This window comes from Mauremys reevesii, linkage group 3, assembly GCF_016161935.1.
Source record: "Mauremys reevesii isolate NIE-2019 linkage group 3, ASM1616193v1, whole genome shotgun sequence".
NCBI classification, from domain to species: domain Eukaryota; kingdom Metazoa; phylum Chordata; order Testudines; family Geoemydidae; genus Mauremys; species Mauremys reevesii.
The window spans coordinates 181,164,989-181,177,332 of record NC_052625.1 but is presented as its reverse complement, the minus strand read 5'-3'; the positions used below and the strand labels follow the sequence as shown (position 1 = coordinate 181,177,332).

Sequence of the window (12,344 nt, the reverse complement as noted above, 5' to 3'; positions counted from 1 at the left end):
TGATATATCTTGACTTTAGCAAAGCTTTTGATACGGTCTAACACAGTATTCTTGCCAGCAAGTAAAAAAGTATGGATTGGATTAATGGACTGTTAGTTGGATAGAAAGCTGGCTAGATTGTCGGGCTCAACGGGTAGTGATCAACGGCTCAACGTCTTGTTGGCAGCCGGTATCAAGCGGAGTGCCCCAGGAGTCAGTCCTGGGACCGGTGTTGTTCAACATCTTCATTAATGATCTGGATGATGGGATTAATTGCACCCTCAGCAAGTTTGTAAATGACACTAAACTGCGGGTAGAGGTAGGTACGATGGAGGGTAGGGATAGGGTCCAGAGTAACCTAGACAAATTGAAAGATTGGGCCGAAAGAAATCTGATGAGGTTCAACAAGGACAAGTGCAGAGTCCTGCACTTTTGATGGAAGAATCCCATTCACTGTTACAGGCTAGGGACTGACTGGCTAAGCAGCAGTTCTGCAGAAAAGGACCTGGGGATTACAGTGGACGAGAAGCTGAATATGAGTCAGCAATTTGCCCTCATTGCCAAGAAGGCCAATGGCATATTGGGCAGTATTAATAGGAGCAGATCAAGGGAAGTGATTATTCCCTCTATTCATCACTGGTGAGGCCACACCTGGAGTATTGCATCCAGTTTTGTTCCCCCATTACAGAAGGGATGTGGACAAATTGGAGAGAGTCCAGCAGAGGGCAACAAAAATGATTAGGGGGCTGGAGCACATGACTTAAGAGGAAAAGCTGAGGGAACTGGGGTTATTTAGTCTTCAGAAGAGAAGAGTGAGGGTGGATTTGATAGCAGCCTTCAACTATCTAAAGGGGGGTTCCAAAGAGGATGGAGCTCAGCTGTTCTCAGTGGTGGCAGATGACAGAACAAGAAGCAATTGTCTCAAGTTACAGTGTGGGGGAGGTCTAGGTTGGATATTAGGAAACACTATTTCACTAGGAGGGTGGTGAAGCACTGGAATGGGTTATCTAGGGAGGTGGTAGAATCTCCATCCTTAGAAGTTTTTAAGGTCTGGCTTGACAAAGCCCTGGCTGGGGTGATTTAGTTGGTGTTGGTCCTGCTTTGAGCAGGGGCTTGGACCAGATGACCTCCTGAGGTCTCTTCCAACCCTAATCTTCTATGATTCTATGATTATTCATGAAGACAACTACTAAGTATTTGCCAATATATTTTTAGAATGCTGAAAGTGTCATGACTTTTAGCATCCATGATTATCTGTGCAAAAACTTATATCACAGACGATGCTTCCGTATTAGTTCTATGGTTAAATTATTCAGCCATCCAATCAGGGAGCAGGGACAATACCACGTGACTTGGGTGATCAGTCACAGAACAAAAACAATGAGAAGCTGAACAAAAAGTTCATGCACCAATCTGATCACACACAATCTGAAAATGCTTAATCTAAAGTATTCAGGAAATACATATGAATAGCAAACACAGTCAAAATCAGGATGGATATGTGCATAACTTGCTAACTAAATAAGAGGCTAACACCCACATTCAGTCAATATGTATGTTCTTAATGTTACACTCATGCTTGCAGGTTCTGGGACCCAAGCACTTGGTTTTAATTAGTTAATTATTCAGGCACTCATCCATATATTCTTGAAAGATATGTTTGTAAATATTCAGTGGTATTGCTAACCTGTGTAAGTGTAAGCTAGATCAGGGCCTAACTCTATGATGAATATTATTTTAACATAATTCAACCAGCTCAATTTGCATTTTCAGTGCTACCCCACTGAAGAATTCACTGTACTCTTGATTCAGCACATGCCTAACTTTAAACATTTAAGTAGTTCCATTGAAGAATATGCACATGCTTAAATAATGTTCTAATTTATGCTTGTGTCACTATTAATAATCCATATACAATAACATTTTCTAAATAGATGAGCTAAATGGGAGTTCTTTTATAATAAACACAAATAAAAAGTTTGATGCAAAATGGTATAAGTCTAATAAAATATGGAAATGTAAAAATAAATTATGATTGGCTACTATGCCACACAGTGTTATAAATCATTTCCCTTCCTTTTATTTAATAAATGGGATTTAATTGTAATAAATTGTGGCTGGGTTTTACAGTATACATCTGTCATTTTATCATTGATAGTTATATTGAACTTGATCTAGTATAATGTCTTTTAACCAAATGGTTCCCTATGTGTAAAGGAATTGCCAAGTACAGCTATCTCTGAGTACAGAGTATAACGTTAGCAAGACTACACAACCATTTAGGACAGAATACCATATCTGTCGGGAACTACAGGGGCAAGGTCATCAGAGTTTACTCACCCATTCATTGAAAAAAGTCCATAGGAATTTAATATATATAGGCAGTAAGGTCTTTACATTTTGTATTTCATCTGAAAAGATGGCAACTTACAGTTCTCTTTAGCATTGGCACTGTGGTTGTAGCTATCTTGGTTCCAGGATATTAGAGAGACAAGATGGGTGAAGTAATATCTTTTATTGGACCAACGTCTGCTGGTGAAAGAGACAAGCTTTTGAGCTTACACAGAGCTCCTTTTCAGGTCTGAAGAAGCTGGTCAAATAAAAGATACTACCTCACCCACCTTGTCTCTTTAGTTCCCCTTTTGCCATACTGGAGCATTTACTAAATATTTATTCAGAGGGAAAGATGCCACCTACTGAACTACTAACATTTCCCTTAGCATATGGATTTTTCTAGATTTCCAATCCAGATATTGAGTAGTGTGACAGACTGTGCCCCTATGTTCACTCTTTTATACCGACTACGATAAATCTTGTATAAGGTACATTTTGAGAGGTATCATTTGAAAACTCATACTTTGCAGTAAATTGATCCAGACAGGAAGAACCTGCTTCTTTTGATCCAGTTATGTAATTGTTGCAGCCCTCAGTAAATTGCCCAGTCTTAAAGTGTTAATCACTTTAAAGACTGGTCAGTTCCTATATGTTGGCTATGGGTCTTTACAGGGAGACATGCCACATAGAGGAATGGTTTCTAGCCTTGGAACACAGGGCCAGGTAGGTACTCTTGCCTAGTACATGTTCAAGCAGACTTAGTGTCCCCTCTGTTAAGCAAAACCCCCTTATCCCCTCTCTGTCTTCCTCTCCCCACTGCTCATTCTTGGTTGCTGTCTCATTGGGAACCATTGAGAAAGGCAGGAGGAGGTAGCATGTCTGGCAAGAGCAGGTCTTGAAGGAGAGGCTGTTGCAGAGTCTAGAACAGTTCCGTGCTTCGATATTGAGCAAACACTTGGGAAGAACAGGGTGGGGAACATGAGGCTCCCCACCTACTGGGATTTCAGGCATAGGGAAGGCTGAGAAGAAGGCAGGGGTCTTGTTGGGATTAGGGGAGAGCCCAGAAGTGAGGTGGGGTCATTTCAGGCAAGTAGAAAGAGAGTGAATTTGGATCCCATTCCTCATCTTAGAATCATAAAGACCAGGATCCTTAGGTTTCTAAAGGTTTAATGGACCCAAAGTGAGTGTGAGTATGGAAGAGCAGGCTGTAAGGAATAGAACAAGTACAAGGCGAGTTTAGTAGCTAAAAGACTAATATTGTAAAAATGGAAAATATTTGGCATAATGCTAAAATGACTGGACTGGCACATTAGTGTGGCAGAGTTGACTAACTTAGAGGATATACTGCCATTTTAATTAACAGGACAGATAAATGTAAGGAAATCAGAAGGATTAAGATAAATGTACTGAAATGCTGGTCTTCTGTTCTTTTCTATACATGGAGGATGAACATGTGTGCTGTATTTTGGATTAGACGTTTGAAAAAAAGCATCTATAAAGCTCTTCTAGCAGCTGTTTGCAGCATATGGAACTATATCATCCTATCACCCATTCTTTAAATTATAAACTACAAATATTTTCAGTAGTTAACTCAGTTACAGAATACCAATAATAGATTCAAGGTTTAGTGATTAATCTCTTGGATTAAGTTATTTCCAAATCACTATATTTATTAGACTGGTGGGCCCCTCAAAGATTAGATGGTGAACGAGTGTTCTCTATACTCAGTCTGTGTAATATTTTCAAAAGCACTCAGTATTGGCCTAACTCTGCTCCCAGTGAAGTCTATGGGAATTTTCCATTGACTTCAATAAAAGCAGATTTAGGTCAGCACTGAGCACTTTTGAAAAATCCCACTCTTTATTATACACCATCTAGCACATCTCTTTATCTGTCTATATTGATGGTGGTCAGTGTGAGAAGCATTGATTTCACACCTACAGTGCAGGTGCAAATATCCATTGTGGTGCCGGTACAGACAATACTCTTATTTTCTTTTAAACCATGATATGAACATGTTATGGGGTGTCTATCTCACACAGGTGAACATAGGATTAATGGAAATCAGAGCTCAATTAGTCCACCCGCGGTTGCCCCTGGAGGGAGGGACAGGCCTAGTTAATGAGGAAACCTAGCTGGAGAAGACTTGATTGTTATTATAACCAAAGGAAGTCTGAATCAGATGGGGGGTGCAGGGAGAGAGGGCAAAACTCTGCAGCCACTCTCCTGATAGCAGGAAGTGAAAAAAACTGTAAGGAACTGAAGACTCTTGCTAGGTGAGGAGAGAACCAAGATAAAACTTGATAGGAAGAAGTCCAGGGAGGTAGTAGCAAGAAGGAAGGGGAGAGAACCTTGTCTGCCTGTCCTAGAATCCCTAGACTTTGGGAACCCTGTGTATATAGCAGGCCTAAGTTCCCCTACCAGCCAATGGTAAGGTGACATGAAGCTTCTAAGAAGGTGAGATGGACTACTGGAAGCCCTGAGAAAAGTCTGTATGAATCACTGGGCCCAGAACTGAGGGAAGCAGACCAGACAGAGAGTTTTTTGGGTTTTTTTGCAGGACTTCCTGTTATCCTGAAAGGCGGGGGCTGGCCAGAGGGCCTAGCCATGAGAAGAGGTGGACTACCATTGGACTGGAGCAACTATTGGCAGGGGGCACTAGAAAGGAGAGAACCTTCTATGCCACACCCAGATGCAAGGGGGCGCTCTAGCAGTGAGTCCGCTCTTTTACAAAGCATTAACACAGCCTTAACATATAACGTTTGCTATGTTACCAGTGTTTAGTGCAGTGGAATTTTATATCAGTGTGGGAAATTTAATCCCCACATGGGGCAACCTGTTCTTTAAAGTTGTTGTATGTTAGGACTGACCCACACACCCACCTCTATATGTACAGTTCTGCTGTACTGATCCCTGCCACCACAGGGCTATTTGTGTTACTTTCTGTCCTACTAGACTTAATGTGTAAAAGCAAGAGGATTCCATAATAGTTGTACTGGTGCTGGTTCATGGTTGATGTGCCTGTAAAGGCAAAGGCTGACTGACCACAACAGATGCATTGTCACATGAGCAATACTAATTCCTTTGCTAATCATAGCCACCTTAGTTCTAGACATTTCCCCATTGCTATCCATTTTGTTCCAGATCTGCAGGTTTACAAACAAACAAACAAACAAACAAACAAAATCCCCCACAATATAGGACTGAATTTAAAAGCCTGTCCTGGCTTCTGAGAAATATTCTATGAATTTACCATGATAAGGATAAAACCAAAACAGCACCATTAGATTTACAATAAAAGCATCTCTTGGTAGTGAAATATGAAAAGTCTTTTTCCCCTGTTCAGATCTCACCAAAGTATAATTTAGTATTCCCTGTTAGAAGGTCATTGCGTAATATAGACTCTGTTGGAAATTCCACTTTTCACTGAGCTATAAGTTGTAAGAAGCTATGACATTTGTTGCTATGCTGAATTCTTGAAGCAGTATTACCTGGGCTATGTTCTACCAAGACTAAAACACTGCCAGCTAATATAATTTCAAACTTGCTAGCCTGCCTCATGATGGGGCATTTCAATTGTATTTAACTAGATTGAGTCAACACAATTGAAAAACACACCCATTTTGCTCATCAAGACAGAGCCTTGGTGTGACAGCCACATGGAGTATATGTGAATTTAATAAAGGGTGAAATTATACTCATAAAAGTTAATAGGGAAAAACAGCTTAGAAAGCAATTGACAACCAACAGTGCATACAAAAAATAGGAAAATCAAAATATTCTTAGCTGGTTGTTACCTCACCTACTCTATTCAAAAAGGAAAAAAAAAACTTCTTATAAATACTATCATATTCTGGATCCATCGCTCAGAAACTTATTATGAGCTGTACTGTTTTGGATCTTTATTGGAGATTAGAGTAAACCTGTTTATGATGATGGAATCTCATGTTGATGTAGACATATGAGAATTCAGCAAACTATTGGTAAACACATATATGTGAGGTCAAACCAAGGCAAGACCCGCAAACACAGTTACGTGTCGATCAGACAGAATTGTCCATGACCATTGCCGGCTGTTGTCTCCTTGCTTTGTTCTGTTACCCTATTTCATATAAGGTGTTAGTGCACCTTGCTTCAAGGCAGTTAACAGCAATATGACAAATATGCTACCACCTTGCTCTCTCGCTGTTGCTTCCCAGGTGCTGGGGTTAACCTGACATGCTTTAAAATTTGACTTTATATAGTTTGTACTGATCATAAAAATGGGTGATTTGCTCTAGCTGACTGTAAAATATGGCCTTGGTAATTCTTGAGTCAGCCATACAAACAAGATGCCCAGACCAATGCAACTGAACTTTTATGAGCATGTTTGAATGCCAGGCATCTGGCAACAATTAAGGATTTCAATATTGGGAATCTTGTCCCAATGTTTAACCCCACAAAGAGACCAAAGACAGCATATATAGAACTGATTGAGTTTCCTAATGTGGCAGCCATATGTTGTCCTTGTCTAACAACCATATAGAAGCATTGTAAGCATGGCTATCCAATAGACATTTAGATTTGTGCTTATTTTTGACACCCCATAGTCCCAGAGGCAATGTGACAGCATTCCAAATGCAGAATTGGCCTTGGCTATGCAATGTGTAATCTCATCATCAGTTGTGGCATTCTGTGACAGCACACTCCCTAGACAGCAAAATTTCTCCAAGGACTTCAGAGTGTTGTTGATATTAATAACTGGATAGATATGCGAATCCCATGGTGTGGGTTGACAGCAGTACAGGTTTATGATAGGAAGGAAAGCATGGAGAAGAAGATTCCCAGAAACAATATTCCCCAAAAGAATATTCCCAGAAAGGAAGAAACAAAATGTAGCTAAAAATTTAGTTGTACTAACCCATCTTGTATACTTATATACTATGATATTTGTGTATCTTAAAGATATCTATCTTTATTACTTAGATAAACACAGAAAATACAATGTTATAAATAAATGAATCAAGTTTCCAAACTTGCTTTTTGACATCATATAAGCCTAATGGCTCTTTAATAGTCTTTAATAAAAATACTGATCTTTAAGCCAATGCTTAGTACCCTAAGTACCTGGTAATTATAAATACACAATGACTTCAAGAAAAGTTTATACAAAAGAAGCACAGAACAATCTCCAGTATTCACATGTCTTTCCAAAATGGATGTATCAAATAACTGCATATGAAGGTCAATCTTTTGTAAATACGAGTTCCATGGATTTTAGCAGTGACATTGTTACCAGCTTTAGTGGTAGCAGTGTGACAGAGGGTATGTCTACACAGCAAAGAACCCTTACGCTTGGGTTGTGGGGCTGTTTCATTGCTGTGTGGACTAGGGTGACCAGACAGCAAATGTGAAAAATTGGGACGGGGTGGGGGGTAATAGGAGCGTATGTAAGAAAAAGACCCAAAAATCGGGACTGTCCCTATAAAATTGGGACATCTGGTCACCCTAGTGTGGACTTCTGGGCTCAGCTTAGCTTGGCTTTTCCATTTCACTGTATGCAGCAAGACTGTACATTGTAATGAACTGTGAGGAAATCTTAGGTAGGCTGTATCTTCGTGTGATGCTGCTCTAATCATCCTCAGTATTTTGCTTTAGGACAAGACCCGCCCCTCAAAATTAGCAAAGAATATCAATTTTTAAAAATGGAAACTGTTCTGGGAAACTTAAATTACAAATCCCAAGAGCTCTGAAATGAAGAATAAGGAAATGGCTCTCTCCCTTTGGGCATGACCTTTCACTTTGAATGGATTCCACAGAATACAAAGAAGAATCATCTTTTATTTAAACAGGAAGCAACTGGAGGCAGTTTGGGACTCCTGGGAATATTTAAACACACACTGAGAAAGAAATTGAAAGCATGAGGATTTCAAGGACAGAACATCAGTGATCTTTGCCTTTAATGTGATACCTAGCCTTTCTGACACAGTGAGCAAAAAATAGCATTTATCCTTTCATCAACACATAGCAGTAGTAATGAAGCTGTCTGTGGAAAAGGCTGAAAATAGAGACAGTGCAACTCTTCTGGCTTTCTGAAAGGACTGAACACTGGTGGTGGATTCCATTAAAAGTTGCATTAGGGTAATTTAATTCCTTTAGACCAGTTCCATTCACAACTCCTCCTTTCTTCCATCCTACAGTTTGTTGAATCGATAGCCATTAGAGTGAATCAGACTCAACTGTGAGTATATGCATTTGCAAAACTGACTCACTGCAGTCAGTGCAGACGTCTACTTAAGGAAAAATAAGGAGCCAGGTTTGTATTCTAAGCAGAGCTGGGCAAGATGTTCATAGCAAAACCAGAACCTGAAAGTACAACCTTCAGGGTATACACTGCACACCATCCAAAAGAGACCAATTCTGTGAACCAAAGACTTGATGCTGCTCCTGTTGAAAACAGTGGGAGTTTTGCACTAGCTTCCATGAGAATAGGAGCAGGCCCCTCAAATGCTTTGTTTCTCAGAAATCTAATTTGATCGGGTGTGTAGTGAGGCGGCCTGGCTCCCAGCTGCACCTGAGAGGGACGAGCCAGAACAGCCGCCACAGTGGGCGGAGCCACCACCGCCTGTCCCCGGCCCCCGGAAGTCAAGGGGCGGGACAGGAAGTATAAAGGCCCGGCCCCAGCACTCAGTTGCTGCCTGGCGGCCGGAGAGGACAGACGCTAAGGACCGAGCTCCTGTTAGACTGAGCCTTCCCCAAGTCCGGTACCCTGAGGAAGGCTGGCCGAGCCTTCCCCGAGCTCGGTACCCTGAGGAGGACTGGCCGAGCCTTCCCCGAGCCCGGTACCCTGAGGAGGACTGCCCGAGCCTTCCCTGAGCCTGGTACCCTGAGGAGGACTGGCCGAGCCTTCCCCAAGCCCGGTACCCCAAGGAGCTGCCTGAGCGTTCCCTCGCCCCGCATCCTGAGGAGCAGCCCGACCTACCCAGCGCTCAACACCACGAGGAGCCCATGGTATGGGACACAGCGGAGGACGCCAGAGATGAGCAGGTACCCATGGAGGGGGAGATGGGAAGTAGCCCGGGGGTAGCCGACCCCAGTCTGGCTACAGCAGACTGTGAGCCAATGCTGGTGTGTTGCGGTCAGGACCCCACTGACACAGCAGCAGACTAACTGCTGCTGTTAGGGCCCTGGGCTGGGACACAGTGGAGTGGGTGGGCCTGTGTCCCCCCTGCCACTCCACTCACGGGTGACAGTCTCCCCTCACACCCACACTCAGGCATAGAAGCCTGGACTTACCAGTGTCTGCTCAGCTCCTGCCTGAGGACCTGAGCCCCTGAACTGTTGCTGTTTGCTCAGCTCCTGCCTGAGGACCTGAGCCCTTGAACTGCTGGGTGTGTTCACTCAGCTCCTGCCTGAGGGTCTGAGCCTGCGAATTACTGGTTGTTGCCCCGCCCTGACCTAGGGCTTGAGGCTGCACTGACTCTGTTTGCTCAGCCCCTGCCTGAGGGTCCGAGCCTGTGAATTACTGTTTGTTGCCCCACCCTGACCTAGGGCTTGGGGCTTAAGAGGCTGTTTGTGCTGCTCAGCCCTGCCTGAGGCCGGAGCCCGTGTGCTACTATTCACTGCCCTGCCCTGACCTAGGGCTTGGACTCTGGGGACCGAACTGCTTGCTAGCCTCCTGTAGTGAGGCGGCCTGGCTCCCAGCCGCACCCGAGAGGGCCGAGCCCCCACACCGGATGCTTACAGGGTGTTCCAGGTTATAGGAAATGGAAGGCAGCTTTTAATTTCTTTCTGCTCACTGTTTTTTTCCATCCATGCTACTTTGGGGCCCTGTGTTACATTTTTAGCTTAATCTCTCTCACTGCTGCTTCTATTTTAATTGCTAAAGAACCCTTCACCCCAAGCCACCCTGCTCACGACCTCTGCAGGCACAGTGGGACAGCCGGGTCTGAGTGCCATTCAGGTGAGCAAGGAATGTGTGGGAAAGGATGGAGTCTTGGCTGAGCCTGCAACTGACACAGAAGTGCGCAAAGACTAATCTGCGAGTGTTCAGGGTCGGTAGTAGATTACTTGCCCTGGGAAGCAGGGAAGAAATAGTGACTCTAGGACAATGTTTCTCAAACTGAAGCCACCGCTTGTGCAGGGAAAGCCCCTGGTGGGCCGGGCCGGTTTGTTTACCTGCCTCGTCTGGAGCTCCGGCTGATCATGGCTCCCACTGGCCGCGGTTTGCTGCTCCGGGCCAATGGGAGCTGCTGGAAGTGGCGTGGGCCGAGGGACGTACTGGCCGCTGCTTCCAGCAGCTCCCATTGGCCTGCAGTGGCGAACCGCGGCCAGTGGGACCTGCAATCGGACGGACCTGCGGATGGGGCAGGTAAACAAACTGGCCTGGCCCGCCAGGGGCTTTCCCTACACAAGCGGTGACTCCAGTTTGAGAAACACTGTCCTAGAGTCACTATTTTGAAGTTGAAAGATTAAATATTGACAGTATATTCTTCATGAGATAGTCATAGAGGAAAAATATTACACAGAAATTTACAAATCTCCTGAAGTAATGAATCTGAGAATTTTGCAATCTGTTCATAAACTTTTCAGGGACAGAAAATGCAATGAAATTTTGAATTACAATGTGATGAGCAAGGATCCTAGAAATCCATTTGCCACAGAAAAACGTGAAAAAATGCAGAATTTGTGTTTCTCCAGAGAATCTTTAGTTTTTATATTTTGTGAAAAAATAAAAACATATATTAACTATTAACTAAAGTTTACTGAAAGTACCAGTGTCACTTATCCACAACCTTCCCGGCTTGTGGTTGATTTTTGAATGCGCTTTAAATTTACATAGCTAACCATACTCTAATAAACTGCTTCTGGTGTATAGGGGTTCATGTTCTAATGTATCTCAAATTTCACTTCACCCTCCAGGCATAAGTAATTAAAGTGATAAAAAAAATGCTGAACACTTTAAAAATCACCCCTAAAGACCTAGTCACTGAGTTTCGCATGGACAGATTTCACGGTGATGGTAATGTGCTGTTCTGTACTGTATGCAGCAAGGCTGGAGATTACATTATAAAGCAGACAATTGTAGAACACATGGAAAGCGCTAAACAAACTGACTGAAAAGAAATGGAAACAAGAGGCTGAAACAGCAGGGCCATTGACAATAGTAAAGAAACAATGCACTGTGACTGGGTCATTCAAGCGTTTTACAACTGTAAATATATCAATAAAACATTGTGTTCAGCTGATACCTATATATACTGTAGCTAGGGAAACTAAATTTCAGCATTTCATTTTATGTTTTTTATTGGAGAATTTTGTTTTTTTTTTATCATGGAAAACTAGGATCCCTGGTTAGGAGTTATAACTTGCTGAATAGTGTGTAAATGAGATAATTGATTAATGAGTTTAATGATAGTTTTGCTTGCATTATTTTAGGGAGGGATTATAAACAGATATGAATTTCATAAAATGTTGTAAATAAAATAGTCACAAATACTTTTTCTGCTCTTTGCTTTGTGCTAGTTATAAATTATTAACCTATCTCTAATGTTTACATTTTGGTTTTAAATCTTCATGATGGAGGGTAGGATTCAGCATTTTGTGATAAGTACCGTTTTTTTCCAACTAAAAGCTCCTCAAACAATGGTAAAAGCTGGGTGTGATGCAGAATGCATGGACAGAAAGTATGAAAGCTTGAGTTTCATATGGCTGAAGGCCGGAGAAATAGCCGATAAAATGGAAATAAAAATTGATAGGAGACAATGTTATTTTAAATGAGGTTACCAATGACAATGAGAAATGACATGGAAAAAACTCATATTAGGAAATGTTAGGTTAGTAAGTGTTCCTGGAAACACTGTGACAATTTGTTTTTCCCTGCAATTTTGTCTTATGTATGTGAAGAGAAAGACCTGCCTTGAAGTATGAGGTGTCATGTTCCTTGAAGCATCAGTCAGTTAACACCCTGTACTTGTGGGAAATGCAACAGAATGTGACCTAACATGTTTTAGACTTAGCCCAGAAATCAGAGTTAATGGTTACGTTTCAGG

At 42.4% G+C, this 12,344-nt stretch overlaps 1 long non-coding RNA gene across 1 annotated transcript in view; it reads left to right on the top strand.

The window, feature by feature from the left end:
• LOC120401485 overlaps window positions 1–12,344 on the top strand; it is a 128,898-nt gene that overhangs the window by 98,121 nt on the left and 18,433 nt on the right. The window contains exon 4 of the long non-coding RNA XR_005596482.1: window positions 4,874–5,026. This is a non-coding gene — a long non-coding RNA (uncharacterized LOC120401485). The remainder of the gene's footprint in view (window positions 1–4,873; window positions 5,027–12,344) is intronic.